The sequence below is a fragment of the Chiloscyllium plagiosum genome, chromosome 13 (genome assembly GCF_004010195.1).
Source record: "Chiloscyllium plagiosum isolate BGI_BamShark_2017 chromosome 13, ASM401019v2, whole genome shotgun sequence".
Taxonomy (NCBI): Eukaryota; Metazoa; Chordata; class Chondrichthyes; order Orectolobiformes; family Hemiscylliidae; genus Chiloscyllium; species Chiloscyllium plagiosum.
This window is the reverse complement of record NC_057722.1, coordinates 82,272,963-82,292,985: the sequence shown is the minus strand read 5'-3', so window position 1 is coordinate 82,292,985 and position 20,023 is coordinate 82,272,963. Positions and strand designations below refer to the sequence as shown.

Below are 20,023 nucleotides of genomic sequence, written 5' to 3'. Positions count from 1 at the left end.
GATTGGTTTGCAGGTCGGTGCAACATCGAGGGCCGAAGGGCCTGTACTGCGCTGTAATGTTCTATGTTCTATGTTCTATGATTTCCTACTTCAAACAATAGTTTTTCCCCTCTCTGTCATTCAGAAAAATCTTCACCACACTTTCTCCTTTCCACACTCCACTGCTCTAAGCATAATAAAGATTTCTTTTGGATTCCCTACAGTGTGGAAACAGACCCTTCGGCCCAATAAGTCCACACTGACCCTCTGAAGAGCAACCCACCCAGACCCATTTCCGTCTGACCAATGTACCTAACACTATTGGCAATTTAGAATGGCCAGTTCACCTAAACTGCACTGTGGGAGGAAACCGGAGCACCTGGAGGAAACCCACGCAGACACAGGGAGATTGTGCAAACACCACACAGACAGTCTCCCGAGGCTGGAATTGAACTTGGGTCCCTGGTGCTGTGAGGCAGTAGTGCTAACTTATGAGCCACTGTGCCCCCCCCCCGTCCTCACTTTCCACTCCACCAGCCTCTGAATTCATAGTATCATCCTTAAACACTTCTGCCAACTCAAATTTGATCCTGCCACCCAGAACGTCTTGCCCTCCCCACCTTACTCTACCTTCCTCAAGGACCATTCCCTTCACCACTCCTTGGTTCACACGACATTCCTCACCAAGAACACCCCCCTCCCCCCAACCAGAAAACTTCCCTATAACAGAAAAAGATGCAAAATCTTTCCCCTATGCACTGCCTTCATCATCTCCATCCAGGGCCCCAAATAGTCCTTCAGGTGCAAGACATTCACCTGCATCTCCTCCAACCTAATCTACTGCATCCGGTTCTCCCAATATGGATATCTCTACATCGGTGAGACCAAACATAGACTAGATGCCCATTTCGCTGAACACCTTTGCCTGGCCCGAAATGGCCAATCTAACCTCCCGGTCACTGCCCATTTCAATTCCCCCTCCCACTCCCCCTCTGGCATGACCATCTTAAGTCTCCTCCATTGCTGCAGTGAATCAGACTGTGAATTGGAAAAAACAACACCTTCCACCTGGGCAGCCGATGGTTCAGAGGATTTAACATTGAGTTCTCTAATTTCAAATAACCTTCACACCCATTGCTGGCTCCTTTTCCAGTCCCATGTCCTGACTTCCATTCCACTACCAACCCTTCCTTCCAGCTACCAACTAGATTAATCTCTCCCATCAACCAACCAGGTCGGACCCATTACAAAGAACAAAGAAAATTTACAGACCAAGAACAGGCCCTTCGGCCCTCCAAGCTTGTGCCGATCCAATCCACTGTCTAAATCTATCGTCCAATTCCTAAGCATCTGTATACCTCTGCTCCCCACCTCCTCATGCATTTGTCCAGACACACCTTAAATGAATCTACCATGCCTGCCTCTACTACCTCTGCTGGCAATGCATTCCATGCACCTTTTGCCCTTTGTATAAAGTACTTTCCACGTGTATCCCCCTTAAACGTTTCACCTCTCACCTTGAATACGTGACCTCTCATTTTGAACCCCTCACCCTGGGAAAAAGCTTGTCTCTATCCACCCTGCCTATACTCTTCATGATTTTTTAGACCTCAATCAGGTCCCCCCTCAATCTCCTTTTCTCTAATGAAAACAATCCTAACCTACTCAACCTCTCTTCATAGCCAGCACCTTCCATACCAGGCAACATCCTCGTAAACCTTCTCTCCACTTCTCAAAAGTGTCCACATCCTTTTGGAATGTGGCGACCAGAACTGTACACATTATTCTAATTGCGGCCGAACCAATGTCTTGTACAATTTTAACATGACCTGCCAGCTCTTATACTCAATACCCCGTCCGATGAAGGCAAGCATACTATATGCCTTCTTGACCACTCTATCCACCTGTGCAGTAACCTTCAGGGTACAATGGACCTGAACTCCCCGATATCTCTGCTCATCACCTTTACCCAAGGCCCTTCCGTTCACTGTATAGTTACAAGTATAGTATATTACTTGTGTCCACCTATCACTACCTCTCCATTCCATTACTCTCCCCACCCAACACCCCCCACTTTTGATCTGTAGCTCTCACTATCCCCACATTAAGTCCTGAAGAAGAGTTAATACCCAAAAAGTTGACTTCTCCACTTCCTGATGCTGTCTGGCTTGCTGTTTTCTTCCAGCCTCCTAGTTGTCTATTTGGATTCCATCTGCAGTGTCTTTGTCTATAAAGAAGATACAGGAGCTTGAACACACACTGACAGGTTCAAGACACCTTCCTCCCTGCTGTTATTAGACTGATGAATGGATTCTCTAACTTCAAATGATGCTGACTTGTTAATGTTGATCTTGCTTCAAGTACATCCTGTGCGGTCTAACCTGTATGCCTCACTCTGTCGAAGTTCTTTTTTCACCCTATGATCTGTGTGCCCTTGCTTACTATGATCTGCCTGTGTTGCTCGCAAACAAAGCTTTTCACTGTGCTTAGGTACACGTGACAATAAATCAAATCAATCAATTGCCAATCATGTCAACTGTTGTAAAAGCTAATATGATTCATTATAGTTCTATAGGGGAGGAAACCTGCTGCCCTTACCTGGTCCAGCTTTCATCAGGTTGTGGAATGACTGTTGGCAGTGCCATCAAGCAGCACTTGCTCAGCAATAATCTGCTCAGTGATACCCAGTTTGGTTTTCTCCAGGGCCACTCAGCTCCTGACCTCATTACAGCCTTTTTTCAAACACGGGAAAAAATAAAGTTGAACACAATGGTGGATTTGAAAATGACATCGAAGCTGCATTTGACTAAGTGTGACATCACACAGTGTAGGCATAACTGGAATCAATGGGAATCAGGAAAAGCTCTCCACTGTTTGGAGTCATACTTGGAACATAGGAACAATTGTCCTCAACTGTCTGAGGAATTGCAAATGGTGTGGAACATTGTGCAATCAAGGTGATGTCACAGGTAGACGGGGTGGTGAAGGAGGAGTTTGGTACGCTTGCCTTTATTGGTCAGAGCAATGAGTATAGGAATTGGGAGGTCATGTTGCAGCAGTACAGGACTTTGGTTAGGCTAATTTTAGAATATTGTGTACAATTCTGATTATTCTGCTATAGGAAGGATGTTGTTAAACTACAAAGGGTATGGGGAAAATGTACAAGGATGTTGCAGAGACTGGAGGTTTTGAGTTATAAGGAGAGGCCGATGGACTGTAACTTCTCCCTAGAACGCAGGTGGCTGAGGGGTGACCTTTTATAAATCATGAGGGGCATGAATAGGATGAATAGTCAAGGTCTTTTTCCCAGGGCAGGGGAGTCCAAAGAGTCCAGGACAGTGCTTAGGTTTAAGCTGTGAGGAAAAAGATTTAAAAGGGACCTGAAGGGCAACTTAGTCACATGGAGGATGGAACATACATGAAATGAATTGCCAGGAGAAGTGGTAGAGGTGGGTAAGCTACAACATTTAAAGACATTTGGACAAGTACATAGATAGAAAAGGTTTAGAGGGAATTGAGCCAAATGCAGGTAAATGGCACTAGTTCAGTTTAGGAAATCTGATCAGCATGGACGAGTTGGGCTGAAGGTCTGTTTTTGTGCTGTATAATTCAACAACTTATGGCTCATCTCTAATTGCTCTGGAGACAGAATTACCTTTTAGGGTGTAGGTTTGCTCGCTGAGCTGTAGGTTTGGTATCCAGACGTTTCATTACCTGGCTAGGTAACATCATCAGTGGCGACCTCCAAGTCCCAGTGGAAATGGTGGGGTTTTTTTTCATCCGTGTGTAGGGCTATGAGGGAGAGGGGGGCCGTGTCTTTTTGTGGCTAGCTGGTGTTCATGTACCCTGGTAGCCACGAGTTGGACCAAAGGGTCTGTTTCTGTGCTGTACTTCTCTTTGACTCTATAACTGTACCTTCTCAAAGTCAATTCAGTGTGAGCAGAATACATTGGCCTTAACAATAATGTCTACCTGATTGTGTTATATTGGTTGTTAACGTATTTCTTCACTATTTGGGACTGTTCAATAAATGCTGTCCAGTCATGGAATAAAATTTGAAATTTGATGTTTTTTTCCAAAAATCCTGAAAAGTAAGTACTGAATTCTACATTCAGATTGGTAACATAAATGAGAGATAAATGTCAAATCATAGCTTTCTCTGACAATCAATTCTTCACTGCATTCTACTTAATAAACATTGTAATACTCTGTGTTTTGACATTACACTTCCCTTTGCATGATCTTCTGCAGTTACAGTACTGACCTTTCACAAGTGTGTACCATACAAAGGAACTGGTTTTGGTCTCAAACTGTGTCAAAGAGACCCTTGACTAAGTGGAGGACATCATTGGCTCTGTTAAAAATAATTGCTCAAACAATGTATTTCCTTCGAGTATAAGTGATTAAAATATGTTATTTCTGATTAAACATTATTGTTCCTTGCAGGAAGGAAATACATTTAGAAGAGATATCAGTCAAAGCCAAGCATCAAGGAAGCCAGCTTGAATCAGGCCTACAATGAGGACAAATCTTCAGAAATCCTTTAACTGAGTTATCTTGCTATTTATAGAAAGTTAGTCATTACAAGGTGCACTTCATGCAGCAGCTCATCACTTTCTTTGCATGTATCAGTCTCAGCAACTCAGATGCACAAATGCCCCTTCTAAAACATCATGATCTTTTCTCAGTTTTCAGAGGTTTGATGAATTTTCAAAATCTCTCAATGACTGCTCATAAAATTATCAGAGAGTGAACTCTGGTACGTGATCTCGATGTCCATTACTAACAGTGATGTGGAGGTGCCAGTGTTGGACTGGGGTGGACAAGATCAGAAGTCACCAGGTTATAGTCAAACAGGTTAATTTGAAATCACAAGCTTTTGGAGTGAAGTCACCTGTCAAAGGAGCATCGCTGCAAAAGTTTGTGATTTCAAATAAGCCTGTTGGACTATAACCTGGTGTTGGGTGTTTTTTAACTTTGTCCACCCCAGTCCAACACTGGCACCTCCTCTTCAAATGAGTTGCAATCCATGTGAAAAGCTGTAACACAGGAATGTGTGCATGGGACAAAATCCTGGCACTCCTTACCGAACTCCACTATGGGTGTTCCTCCATCTCAAGACTGCAGCTGCATGAGAAGGCACCCCAGCACCTACATTCTGAAGGCCAATTAGGAACAAACAATAAATATGAGCCAAGCCAGTGATGTCCACATGCAATGAACAATTATGTTTTAAAAAGCTGAAGCCAACAAGCCAAAGTTCTCCTAAAATCAATGGATTTGGTTCTAGCACATAGAACGTAGACCATTACAGCATGTACAGGCCCTTCGGCCCACGATGTTGTGCCAAACTGGAACCAATCTGAAGCCCATCTAACCTACACTATTCCAATTTCATCCATATGTTTATCCACTGACCACTTAAATTCACTTAAAGTCGGTGAGTCTACTACTGTTGCAGGCAGGGCATTCCACGCGCCTACTGCTCTCTGAGTAAAGAAATTACCTCTGACATCTGTCCTATATCTATCACCCCTCCATTTAAAGCTATGTCTCCTTACACTGTGCATCACCATTCGAGGAAAAAGGCTCTCACTGTCCACCCTATCTAACCCCTCTGATTATAGAACATAGAACATTACAGCCCTTTAGCCCTCGATGTTGTGCTGACCTGTGGAACCAATCTGAAGCCCATCTATCCAGTCTATTGCATTTTCATTCATATGCCTATCCAATGCCCATTTAAATGCTAATCTCTTGTAACCTTTTCCAACACTTTATCCACAACCGAAGTAAGGCTCACTGGTCTATAATTACCAGGATTGTCCCTACTCCCCTTCTTGAACAAGGAACAACATTTGCTATTGACCAGTCTTCTGGCACTATTCTTGTAGACAGTGATGACATAAAGATCAAAGCCAAAGGCTCTGCAATCTCCTCCCTCCCTTCCCAGAGAATCCTATGATAAATCCCATCTGGCCCAGGAGACTTAACTATTTTCACACTTTATAGAATTGCTAACACATCCTCCTTGTGAACCTCAATCCCATCTAGTCTAGTTGTCTATATCTCAGTATTCTCCTTGACAACATTGTCTTTTTCCAGTGTGAATACTGACAAAAAAATATTCATTTAACGCTTCTCCTACATTCTCAGACTCCACGTACAATTTCCCACGACTATCCTTGATTGGCCCTAATCTTTCTCTAGTCATTCTTTTATTCCTGATATACCTGTAGAAAGCTTTAGGGTTTTCCTTGATCCTATCTGCCAATGACTTCTCATGTCCCCTCCTGACTTTTCTGAGCTCTCTCTTTAGGTCTTTCCTGGCTAACTTATAAGTCTCAAGTGCCCTAACTAAGCCTTCACATAGTCATAGAGTCATGGAGTCCTAGAGATGTACAGCATGGAAACAGACTCTTCGGTCCAACCCGTCCATGCCGACCAGATATCCCAACCCAATCTAGTCCTGCCAGCACCCGGCTCAGATGGAAGGTTTGTTGGGAACAAATAAGACTCGCGGTTGCCTCCCAGGTGCCAGGGTCCGTGATGTCTCGGATCGTATCTTTGGGGTCCTGAAGGGAGAGATGACCAGCCTCAAGTTGTTGTCCATGTAAGTACCAACGACATAGGTAGAAAGAGGGATAGGGATATAAGGCAGGATTTCAGGGAGCCAGGGTGGAAGCTGAGAGCTAGAACAAACAGAGTTGCTATCTCTGGATTGTTACCCGTGCCACGTGATTAGATTAGATTAGATTCCCTACAGAGTGGAAACAGGCCCTTCGGCCCAACCACTCCACACAGACCCTCCAAAGAGTAACCCACTCAGAACCATTTCCCTCCTAACACTAACACTAATGGGCAATTTAGCACGGCCAATTCACCTGATCTGTGATAGCGAGGCAAGGAATAGGGAGAGATAGCAGCTGAACACGTGGCTGTAAGGATGGTGCAGGAGGGAGGGTTTCAGGTTCTTGGATAATTGAGGGTCATTCTGGGGAAGGTGGGACTTGTACAAACAGGACGGTCTTCACTTGAACCAGAGGGGTACTAATATCCTGAGTGGGACATTTGGTGGTGTTATTCGGGTGGGTTTAAACTAGCTGAGCAGGGGAATGGGAACCTGAGGTGTAGTTCCAGTGCACAGGAGGATGAGAGTAGGAAGGACAGGGACAGAATTTCACAGTCACAGGAGTGTGCTGGCAGACAGCAAGCTGATTTGAAGTGTGTCTCCTTCAACACCAGAAATATCCAGAATAAGGTAGGTGAGCTTGCAGCATGGATGGGTACCTGGGACTTTGATGTTGTGGCCATTTCGGAGACATGGATAGAGCAGGGTCAGGAATGGATGTTGCTGTTTCCAGGGTTTAGATCTTTCATTAAGAACAGACAAGGCGGTAAAAGAGGAGGAGGCGTGGCCTTGTTAGTCAAGGATAATATAACGGTGGCTGAGAGAACTTTTGATGAGGATTCATCTACTGAGGTGTGTGGGCTGAGGTTAGAAACAGGAGAGGAGAGGTCAATTACTTGGAGTTTTTTATAGGCCTCCACAGAGTTCCAGGGAGGTGGATGAGAGGATTGGCAAAATTATTCTGGGTAGGAATGAAAGGAACAGGATGCTCATTATGGGGGACTTTAACTTTCCCAACATTGACTGGAAATGCTATAACTCTAGTACATCGGATGGATCAGTTTTTGTCCAATGTGTACAGGAGGGTTTCCTGACACAGTAAGTCGAAGGCCGACAAGAGGGGAGGCCACACTGGATCTGGTGCTTGGTAATGAACCAGGCCAGGTGTTTGATTTAGTTGTAGATGAGCACTTTGGAGAGAGTGACCATTATTCAGTTACATTTAGCTTAGCGATGGAAAGTGATAGGTACATGCCACAGGCCAAGAGTTATCAATGGGGCAAGGACAATTATAATGCGATCAGGCAAGAATTAGGATGGATAGAATGGGGTAACAAAATGCGGGGGATGCAGACAATCGAAATGTAGAGCTGATTTAAGGAACAGATATTGCGTGTCCTTGATAGGTATGTCTCTGTCAGGCAGGGAGGAAATGATAAGGTAAGGGAACTGTGGTTTACTACAGACATTGAATCTCTTATTAAGAAGAAGATGAGGCTTATGTGTTGATGAGACAAGATGGTACAGATGAGGCGATGGAGAGTTACAGATCAGCCAGGAAGGATTTAACGAGAGAGTTAAGAAGAGCAAAGAGAGGACACGAGCAGTCTTTAGCAAATAGAATAAAGGAGAACCCTAAAGCTTTCTATAGGTATGTGAGGAATAAAAGGATGATTAGGGTAGGAATAGGGCCAGTCAAAGACAGAAGTGGGAAGTTGAATGTGGACCCTGTGGAGATCGGAGAGGTGCTGAATGAACATTTCTCATTTATTTTCACTCCAGAAAAGGAGAATATTGTTGAGGAGAAGAATGAGGTACAAGATATTAGACTAGAAAGGATTGCGGTTAGTTATGAACAGGTGTTATCAATTCTAGAAGGAATGAAAGTAGACAAGTCCCCTGGGCCGGATGGGATTTATCCGAGGATTCTCTGGGAAGCTAGGGTGGAGATAGCGGAGCCTTTGGCTTTGGTATTTGAGTTGTCATTGTCTACAGGTTTAGTACCAGAGGACAGGAAGGGATTTATCCGAGGATTCTCTGGGAAGCTAGGGGTGGAGATAGCGGAGCCTTTGGCTTTGGTATTTGAGTTGTCATTGTCTACAGGTTTAGTACCAGAGGACAGGAAGATAGGAAATGTTGTGCCCTTGTTCAAGAATGGCAGTAGAGATGACCCAGGTAATTATAGACCAGTGAGTCTAACCTCTGTTATAGGAAAGGTTTTGGAAAGGATTTTAAGAGATAAGATTTATAATTATCGAGCAAGCAACAATTTAATTTCAGACAGTCAACATGGTTTCGTCAAGGGCAGGTCGTGTCTCATAAATCTCATTGAGTTTTTTGAGGAGGTGACCAAGCATGTATATGAGGGTAGGGCAGTTGACGTGGTATACATGGACTTCAGTAAAGCCTTTGACAAGGTTCCACATGGTAGGCTCTTGGAGAAAATGCAGAGGCATGGAATTGAGGGTGATTTAGCAGTTTGGATTAGAAACTGGCTTTCTGAAAGAAGGCAGCGAGTGGTGGTTGATGGAAAATATTCAGCCTGGAGTCCAATTACTAGTGGTGTGCCACAAGGATCTGTTTTGGGACCACTGCTATTTGTCATTTTTATAAATGACTTAGATGCAGACATAGGTGGATAGATTAGTAAATTTGCAGACAACACTAAAGTCGGTGGAATAGTGGACAGTTTGGAAGAATGTTACAGGTTGCAGTGAGACTTGGATAAACTGCAGAATTGGGCTGAGAAGTGACAAATGGAGTTCAATGCAACTAAATGTGAGGTTATTCACTTTGTGAAGAATAACAGGAAGACAGAGTACGAGGTGAACGGAAAGATTCTTGGTAGTGTGGATGTGCAGAGGGATCTTGGAGTCCATGTGCATAGATCCCTGAAAGTTGCCAGCCAGGTGGATAGTGCTGTTAAAAAGGCATACGGTGTGTTAGGTTTCATTGATAAATAAATTGAACTCTGGAACCACAATATCAAGCTGCAACTATACAACACCCTGGTTCGGCCACACTTGGAATACTGTGTACAGTGTTGGTCGCCATATTTCGGGAAGGATGTGGAAGCATTGGAAAAGGTGTAGAGAAGATATACCAGGATGTTTCCTGGTTAGGAGGGAAGGTCTTATGAGGAAAGGCTGAGAAACTTGAGTCTGTTCTCATTGGAAAGAAGAAGGCTAAGAGGAGATTTGATAGAGACAGACAAGATGATCAGAGGATTAGATAGGGTAGACAGTGAAAGTCTTTTTCCTAGGATGGGGCATAACTACAAATTGAGGGGTGATAGGTTTAAGACAGATGTCAGAGGCAGATTCTTTACTCAGACGGTGGTAAGGGTGTGGAATGCCCTACCTGCCAATGTAGTTAACTCAGCCACATTAGGGAGATTTAAACAATCCTTGAATAAGCACATGGATGATGATGGGATAGTGTAGGGGGACGAGCTGAGAATAGTTCACAGGTCGGCGCAACATCGAGGGCCAAAGGGCCTCTTCTGTGCTGTATTGTTCTATGTTCTATGTTTTTTATATCCCTCCAAACCCTTCCTATTCATACACCCATCCAAATGCCTCTTAAATGTTGCAATTGTACCAGCCTCCACCACTTCCTCTGGCAGCTCTGCCGTGAAAAAGTTGCCCCATAGGTCACTTTTATGTCTTTCCCCTCTCACCCTAAACTTATGCCCTCTAGTTCTGAACTCCCCCACCCCAGGGAAAAGACTTTGCCTATTTACCCAATCCATGCCCCAAATAATTTTGTAAACCTCACAACATATTTCCGATAGGAAGGAGACCAGAAGTGCACACAATATTCCAACAGTGGCCTAACTAATATCCTGTACAGGCACAACATGACCTCCCAATTCCTGTACTCAATATTCTGACCAATAAAGGAAAGCATACCAAATGCCTTTTTCACATACGAGAAGCCTTCTTAAAGGCAGTCAGCATGGCTTTGTGAGGGGCAGGTCATGCCTCACAAATCTTACTGAGTTCTTTGAGGAGGTGTCCAAGACAGGTTGACGACGGTAGAGCAGTGGATGTGGTGTAAATGGATTTCAGTAAGGCATTTGATAGGGTTCCCCATGGTAGGTTCGTTCATAAAGTCAGGAAGTATGGGATGCAGGGAGATTTGGCTATCTGGATTCAGAATTGGCTGGCTGACAGAAGGCAGAGAGTAGTTGTAGATGGATAGCATTCTGCCTGGAGGTCAGTGTTGAGTGAGGTCCCACAGGGCTCTGTTCTTGGGCCACTGCTCTTTGTAGTTTTTATAAATGACTTGGATGAGCAGGTTGAGGGGTGGGTTAGTAAATTTGCAGATGACACAAAGGTTGGAGGTGTCGTCGATAGTATCGAGGGCTATTGCAGGTTGCAGCGCGACACAGACAGGATGCAGAGCTGGGCTGAGAAATGGCAGATGCTTGCATCCAATTTATGTAAATGACAAAAAGTAGAGGACCTAGCACTCCACTGGTCACAGGCCTCCCGTCTGAAAAACAACCCACCATCACCACCCTCTGTCTTCTATCTTTGAGCCAGCTCTATATTCAAATGGTTAGTTCTCCCTGTATTCCGTGAGATCTAACCTTGCTAATCAGTCTCCCATGAGGAACCTCGTCGAACGCCTTACTGATGTCCATATAGATCACATCTACTGCTCTGCCCTCATCAATCCTCTTTGTTACTTCCTCAAAAAACCCACTCAAGTTTGTGAGACATGATTTCCTATGCAAAAAGCCATGTTGACTCTTCCTAATCAGTCCTTGTCTTTCCAAATACATGTACATCCTGTCCCTCAGGATTCCCTCCAACAACGTGCCCACCACTCTCGTCAGGCTCACTGGTCTATAGTTCCCTGGCTTGTCCTTACCACCCTTCGTAAACAGTGCTCATCTTAACGTAAGCCTTCTTCTGTTAACAAACACATCGACCTGGACCCAATATACCGGCCACTGCAGCGGACAGCTGGAACTGACAACTGGAAGCGGCAGATTCAGACCACTACAAATGCCAGAGGAAAGATCACAGAAGCGCTTCACAGGAGGCTCCCAAGCACTGAGGATGTCACCTAGACAGGGGACGAAACGTCTGCAACACAAATTCCCAGCTCAGCGAACAGAACAGCAACAATAAGCCTTCTTCTTCCTCTTGACAAGAGATTCAACTTCTTTAGTAAACCATGGCTCCCTTGCTCAAACACTTCTTCCTTGCCTGTCAGGTGCACACTTATCAAGGACCCACAGTCGCTGGTCCTTGAGTAAACTCCACATTTGAATTGTGTCTATCCCCTTTAGTTTCCTTCCCAATCCTACGCATCCTAAATCTTGCCTAATTGCATCATAATTGCCTTTCCCCTAGCAATTACACTTGCTCTACATTATTTACCTATCCTTTTCCATCACTAAATGGAGGCTGAGGGGAGACTTGGTAGAAGTCTGTGTAACTGTTCGCAGAGTTGAAATGTCTAATACTATGGGCCATGCATTTAAGATGAGAGGGGAAAAATTCAAAGGAGATGTGAGAGGCAAGTTTTTACACAGAGAGTGGTAGGAGTCTGGAACACCCTGCCAGGGCTGGTGGTAGTGGAGGCAGATACAATCAGGGTGTTTAAGGGACTTTTAGATAAGCACATGGATATGCAAGGAATGAAGGTAAATGGACCAAGGGCAGGCAGAAGGGATTAGTTTAATTTGGAGTCATGTTTGGCACAACATTGTGGGCTCATTCCTGTGCTGTACAATTCTGTTTTCTATGTTCATTGCTCTATCCATTTTCAGGTGTGTAATATCAAAATATAGCTGGGTGCAATTGAGTCAGTAAAAGATCTGGGCTGTGACTATGTTGCATTGTGAATCTGTGGAATTCTTTACCTCAGAGTGCTGTCGAGGCTGTGTGATTGTGTATGTTCAAAGTTGAGATAGACAAGATTTTTAATCAGTAAGGGAGTCAAAGGGAATAGGGATAGGTAGGAAAGTGGAGTAGAGGATTGTAGGGGTGCACTGTACACATGCTTATAACAAAATGACCCATATCTGCTCACACAAAATGGCCAACAAACAGAAAGAAGCAACCTGCTTTAGAATTAAAACGCAAGATGGCTGACAGAAGGTAAATAAGATCAACAGTCTGTTCCAGCCTTTAATTAAATAAAATGACAACGTCTTTGAACAAAGTCACACTAAGGCCATGAGTACCCCATTCCAGACAATACTAATAAGGGCATGTCTCGAAAATAGACCAGGAACTAATCCTAGCCCTCATTAATGGAAAAGTAATTGCCCCAGTGAGTGAATGAACACCAGGCATGGGATAAGCCCAGTCACCTCCTTAAGTCATTACCAGAACACCAGTTAAAGTTATTTTGTAGCTGTTTCTTTGAAAATGAATTACTCTGCAATAGGTTCTAGTTAGAAATTCTTGGGAATCATAGAGGTAGTTTTTAACATAAAAAAAATACATATAACTAAAGCTTAATAAAATATTAAAGAAAAAGCATTTACACCTCGGTGTGAAAGTTAATAAGCTTCAGGAATACCATCATGTGTCCTGAACAAAATAGGTTAGAACATAGAACATAGAAGAATACAGCGCAATACAGGCCCTTCGGCCCTCGATGTTGCGCCGATCCAAGCCCACCTAACCTACACTAGCCCACTATCCTCCATATGCCTATCCAATGCCCGCTTAAATGCCCATAATGAGGGAGAGTCCACCACTGCTACTGGCAGGGCATTCCATGAACTCATGACTCGCTGAGTAAAGAACCTACCCCTAACATCTGTCCTATACCTATCCCCTTAATTTAAAGCTATGCCCCCTTGTAATAGCTGACTCCATACGTGGAAAAAGATTCTCACTGTCGAACCTATCTATACAACTGCAACATGACCTCAGTACTCCGGAACTCAATTCCTCTACCAATAAAAGCCAGTACGCCATATGCCTTCTTCACCGCACTATTTACCTGGGTGGCAACTTTCAAAGATCTGTGTACATGGACACCAAGGTCCCTCTGCTCATCCACACTACCAAGTATCCGTCCATTAGCCCAGTACCCCATCTTTGTTTAATGGTTGTTTACAGTCCATTAATCACAAATTACTAAGAGTAAGAAAAGCTATATTTAACCTCACACTTTATAACTAATTTCCTAACAAAAATCAACATTACAAATCTTATAGCAACTAGTTAAAATTAACTATCTTTTGTATTTTTGCATGTATAATTAGGACAGTGGGCAATATAAGAGTAATGACTGAATTTGATAAGACAGCACATGAGATACAATAAATAATCGAATTCAAACTACAGATAAAGCCAGCCAGAAAGGCCCAAAGGAATATAGCAATTGACCTTGAAATGTGAATAGATAGGATGTATAAAAAGATCCCAAGGCCGAGAGATTATAATGTCAGTTAAACGTCCTGAGATCATGAGGTTGGACATGGGAATGCTCATCATTGATTAGGTATTTTACTGGATTGGGTGTATGGATTAGGAGGGAAGGGCTGTAAACGTGTTGTATGTGGTCATTATAATATAGACATGTATAAAAATTCTGCTTTTTACAAGTTAGAGTGTGTCATTGATCTATCTTCTGATCTGAGCCAAAGATTAAGTGAATAATTAAGTTTGTACGTTGAGGCCAGATTCAGAGAATATCTTTTAGCCCTCTCCCTGCTTTAACTGGTTTCTGCATGAATAAAGTCCCACTTGCCTGAGTTCTGCCTACCTTCCGAGTTTTCATTCCCTCTCAAGGGAAAACACGTCTAAAAGGAATATCACATCAGTCATGACCTCATTGAATGCTGGAGCAGACTTGTTCCTCCAGCATTCCTGCTCCTCCTACGTTTTCGGGTTTTATGTCGTTGTGATGGGAACACCATCACCCCCAAGTTGCCTTCTGCACCATCATGCATTGGACACTCAGCATCATTCCTTTATTGTCACTGGTTAAAATCCCTAAAGTCTCAAATTAACAACATTGTGACTTACTTTTACGAAGTGGACTTCAGTGGCTACCACCATCTCCAGTGTAACCGGTGATAACCAATAAGTACTCGCCTTGTCAGTGATACCCATAAGGAAACGTGACAGGCAGCAGTCCCATGTCAATGTAGGGGGGCCCAATGCTAATTTCAGGCCATTCTTGGGCGTAGATGAATTTCCATGCCCTATTTTATTTAAATTAAGTTTAACATTTTATTCATTCTCCAAAGTTCCAAGTATGCCTAGTCTTGACATGGGTCTTCCATGGAGAAAGCTAACTTAACATTCAACTTTACCAATGGCATTGTAACAAGATTTCAAAGTACAAACTGTACCAACCTTGACTTTACTTGTCAAAAAGTATTATTACACAAAGTGTTTTCTGCAAACCCTAATATTCCTTTGTTCAGAAATGTCAGGAAAAGGTGAATAAATTACACTGTATCGTAAAAGTTCATCGAAGGGTTTAAACCTCAGAGATTGTACAAATACTTTGTATGAACTGCATCTGAGGTCATCTGTTTTTATCAAGGTTATTTTCCAACACTGTTTCTGGCAAGGAGACTCGTTGCCGTAGAATTCTGCTAACACAGCACATGATTTCCCATGGTCGATTTAAATAAACCTGGTAATTAGCCTTAGGGCACCAAGAACCTTGGACATCTGTCTTCAAAAGAGACAGACGAGGTTACATAGCTTACAGGTCACAATTCCATCTGTATGGGGAAAGGCGAGGAGGCAGGTCTCTCAGAGCTATGCAACAGGGATTGAACCCACTCTAAACCACACTCTTACCATCCAGTCAAATGTGACCAGCACACAGTCAGATTTCCATCCGCTTCTGACAGAAAAGACTCTCACTGGAATGGTGGTATCTGAAAAATAGTACTAATGGGCAAAGCTCATGTTTTAAGAAAGAACGTACATAATACACTTTACATTCTCTTGATATCCCAAAGTGCTATGCATCCAATGAATTATTTTTGAATTGTGGACAAACATGATGGCAATGTGTCATAGTAAAATCTAACAAGTGAAAAAGTGAGATGAATCACCTGATAATGTGACTCTGATGGTACTGGCTGAAGGGATGACTGATAGCAATAGGATCCTTTCTGCCTACCTAAGCCACCAGGACCTCCATGTTGCACCCTGATTGACTCCACTGTTCCAGTCTGTAAAACACTATGACTGAACAGATAACCTCCACTCTGAACTTGGTCACAAAATTCTCCATTGACATTTCGATAGCCATGCTGTATGTGTGGAGCTAGCCAGGGTAAGGTGCTGCATCCTGTTAGAAAAACTTTCTGCATTCAGTGTATAATGCCACACTGCATTCTCAAATGGAATCTATTAACCTGATATTGCATTAGGTTCTTGATAAAGCACACTGAAATCAGAATGTATGAGCAATTCTGACTGCATCACTGACCTGCAATAGTACTTGAACAGCACCATGAGAAAACTAACTTTCTGTAAACGACAGCAGTAGAATTGTAAGTAATTGCAATATCACATTGTTTAATCTTTAAATTGTAATTACTTGGAAACTGGAGAAGCTAAGCTGTCATAATTCTTTGTCATCAGCTCTGATTTATTTGTTAAATTGACAATGAGTTTAATTGTTTTTACAGTTATTAACATGCAAATTGTCTGATAACCTGTAACACCCAAGTGATACCCCATGAATGGTAGATCATCACAGGGTTCTGGACAATTTTTCCCCTCTGCTGTCAGTTCTCAGACACAGTAGTTTGCTCTCAATCTCCCTGTGAGGTTCGTGAATTGCTGAAATTATGCATTAATTATGCACCCCACCCCACCCCACCCCATTTAACTTGTTACGAACTTGCATCAGCTACTTAATAGCATGGACTCATTTCTAATTCAGAGACTTGTGGTTCTGTAATGACAGTCAACTTCCAAAGCTTGTAAAAGGAATTGTTTAAACTATGGAGTCTTATTCCGACGTGATAAATTTACAGTTAAAATTTAAAACGTTAATTATTTTCTTACTTTTCATTTTATTCTCTTCATCTCCTATCAATCCAATCAATCCTTCTATCTGATATTTCCCTTTCTACACCTGACAACTGTAATTCACTCACTTTGGTTTACTCTTCTCTGTCATTTCCTTGTTCCTTTCATAATTTTAAAATCTCAATCAAATGGGTGTCAGGGGCAAACTGTCTGATGGTTAGAATCATATTTAGCACATAGGAAGATGGTTGTGGTTGTTGGAGGTCAGTTATCTCAGTTCCAGGACATCTCTGCAAACGTTTGTCAGGGTAATTTTCAAGGCCCAACCATCTTTAGCTGCTTTATCAGTGACATTTCCTCCATCATAAGGTCAGAAGTGGGAATGTTTGCAGATGATTGCACAGTGTTTCACACCATTCGCGACTCCTCGGATACTGAAGCAGATCTGGACAATATCCAGGCTTGGGCCCTGACAAGCAATAATTAACATTTAGTGTCACAGAGTCATAGAGCCCTACAGCACGGAGACTGGCCCTTTGCCCCAAACTGGTCCGTGCCATCCATCCACGCTAACCCCATTTCCCTGCACTTGGCCCATATCCTTCTAAAGCTTTCCTTTGTATTTGTCCAAATGCCTTTCAAATGTTGTTAATGTACCCGTCTCAGCCACTTCTACTGGCAGCTCATTCCATATGCGTACCACCCTCTGTGTAAAAACGTTGCCCCTCAAGTTCCCTTTTATTCTTTCCCCTCTAACCTTAAACTGCATTTATTTTGATGCAAGAGACCTAACAGGGAAGGCAGATGAACTCAGGGCATGGTTAGGAACATGGGACTGGGATATCATAGCAATTACAGAAACATGGTTCAGGGATGGACAGGACTGGAAGCTTAATGTTCCAGGATACAAATGCTACAGGAAGGATAGAAAGGGAGGCAAAAGAGGAGGGGGAGTGACATTTTTGATAAGGGATAGCATTACAGCTGTACTTAGGAAGGATATTCCCGGAAATACATTAGGGATGTTATTTGGGTGGAACTGAGAAATAAGAAAAGGATGATCACCTTATTGGGATTGTATTATAGACCCGCTAATAGTCAGAAGGAAATTGAGAAACAAATTTGTAAGGAGGTTTTCATAATCTGTAGAATAATAGGGTGGTTATGGTAGGGGATTTTAACTTTGCAAACATAGACTGGGACTGCCATAGTGCTAAGGATTTAGATGGAGGGGAATTTGTTAAGTGAGTACAAGAAAATTTTCTGATTCAGTATGTCGATGTACCTACCAGAGAAGGTGCAAACCTTGACCTGCTCTTGGGAAATAAGGCAAGACAGGTGACTGAGGTGTCAGTGGGGAAGCACTTTGGGGCCAGTGACCATAATTCTGTTAGGTTTAAAATAGTGATGGAAAAGGATAGACCAGATCTAAAACTTGAAGTTTTAAATTGGAGGAAGGCCAATTTTGATGGTATTAGGCAAGAACTCCCATAGGGCAGGTTCATAGCTCCTTGAAAGTGGAGTCTCAGGTAGATAGGATAGTGAAGAAGGCATTTGGTATGCTTTCCTTTATTGGTCAGAGTATTGAGTACAGGAGTGAGGGTGTCATGTTGCGGCTGTACAGGACATTGGTTAGGCCACTGTTGGAATATTGCGTGCAATTCTGGTCTCCTTCCTATCGGAAAGATGTTGTGAAACTTGAAAGGGTTCAGCAAAGATTTACAAGGATGTTGCCAGGGTTGGAGGATTTGAGCTATAGGGAGAGGCTGAACAGGCTGGGGCTGTCTTCCCTGGAGCATCGGAGGCTGAGGGGTGACCTTATAGAGATTTACAAAATTATGAGGGGCATGGATAGGATAAATAGACAAAGTCTTTTCCCTGGGGTGGGGTGTCCAGAACTAGAGGGGTTAGGTTTAGGGTGAGAGGGGAAAGATATAAAAGAGACCTAAGGGGCAACTTTTTCATGCAGAGGGTGGTATGTGTATGGAATGAGCTGCCAGAGGAAGTGGTGGAGGCTGGTACAAGGGGCCAGGTGCTGGCAAATGGACTAGATTGGGTTGGGATTTTTGGTCGGCATGGACTAGTTGGACCGAAGGGTCTGTTACCATGCTGTACATCTCTATGACTCTAAGACTCTATAACTTGCAAAAGCTGATTGGGTGCAGAAGTTCGCAGGTAAAGGGATGGCTGGAAAGTGGGAAGCCTTCAGAAATGAGATAATGAGAGTCCAGAGAAAGTATATTCCTGTCAGGGTGAAAGGAAAGGCTGGGAGGTATATGGAATGCTGGCTGACTAAAGAAATTGAGGGTTTGGTTAAGAAAAGGAAGGAGGCATATGTCAGGTATAGACAGGATAGATCGAGTCAGTCAGAGATATACAGCATGGTCATAGCGTCATAGAGATATACGGCACGGTCCAACACGTCCATGCCGACCAGATATCCCAACCCAATCTAGTCCCATCTACCAGCATGCGGCTCGTATCCCTCCAAACCCTTCCTATTCATATACCCATCCAAATGCCTTTTAAATGTTGCAATTGTACCAGCTACCTCCACTTCTTCATTCCATACACGTACCACCCTCTGTGTGAAAGAGTTGCCTCTTGGGTCTCTTTTGTAAATCTTTTCTGAACCTTTTCAAGTTTCACAACATCTTTCCAAAAGGAAGGAGACCAGAATTGCATGCAATATTCCAACAGTGGCCTAACCAATGTCCTGTACAGCCGCAACATAACCTCCCAACTCCTGTACTCAATACTCTGACCAATAAAGGAAAGCATACCAAACGTTTTCTTCACTATCCCATCTACCTGCAACTCCACTTTCAAGGAGCTATGAACTGCACTCCAAGTTGTTCAGCAACATTCCCTAGGACCTCACCATTAAGTGTATAATTCCACTAAGATTTGCTTTCCCAATATGCAGCACCTCGCATTTATCTGAATTAGACTCCATCTGCCACTTCTCAGCCCATTGGCCCATCTGGTCAAGATCCTGCTGTAATCTGAGGTAACCTTCTTTGCTGTCCACTACATCTCCAATTTTAGCGTCAATCTGCAAACTTACTAACTGTACCTCTTATGCTCGCATCCAAATCATTTATGTAAATGACAAAAAGTAGTGGGCCCAGCACTGATCTCGTGGCACTCCACTGGTCACAGGCCTCCAGTCTGACCATGGACTCAAAACGTAAATTTTGTTTGTCTCTCTACAGATGGTACCAGACCTTTTGGGTTTCTTCATCATGTTCTGTTTTTATTTCATTGTGCTTTACAATCAATTAACTACTTTGAAAATGTGCTATAATATAATAATGTGCTTCTTTGAAAAAAAGACCATGAGATATATGAGCAGACTTAGGCCATTCAATCCATCAAGTCTGTTCCACCATTCATTCATAGCTGATATGTTTCTCAACTCCATTCTCTTGCC

The 20,023-nt window shown here is 43.1% G+C and overlaps 1 protein-coding gene across 5 annotated transcripts in view; it reads left to right on the top strand.

Annotated features, from left to right (window-relative positions):
* LOC122556248 (EEF1A lysine methyltransferase 3-like) overlaps window positions 1-20,023 on the top strand; it is a 53,655-nt gene that overhangs the window by 21,099 nt on the left and 12,533 nt on the right. For 2 of the 5 annotated variants that reach the window (XM_043702870.1, XM_043702868.1), the window contains exon 2: window positions 4,426-4,676. The exons of 2 other annotated variants lie outside the window; for them this stretch is intronic. The gene's annotated coding sequence lies outside the window, so the exon portion shown is untranslated. Of the gene's footprint in view, window positions 1-4,425; window positions 4,677-15,973; window positions 16,107-20,023 lie in introns of those variants that run through there. One more of the 5 variants, XM_043702872.1, reaches the window with a different exon arrangement.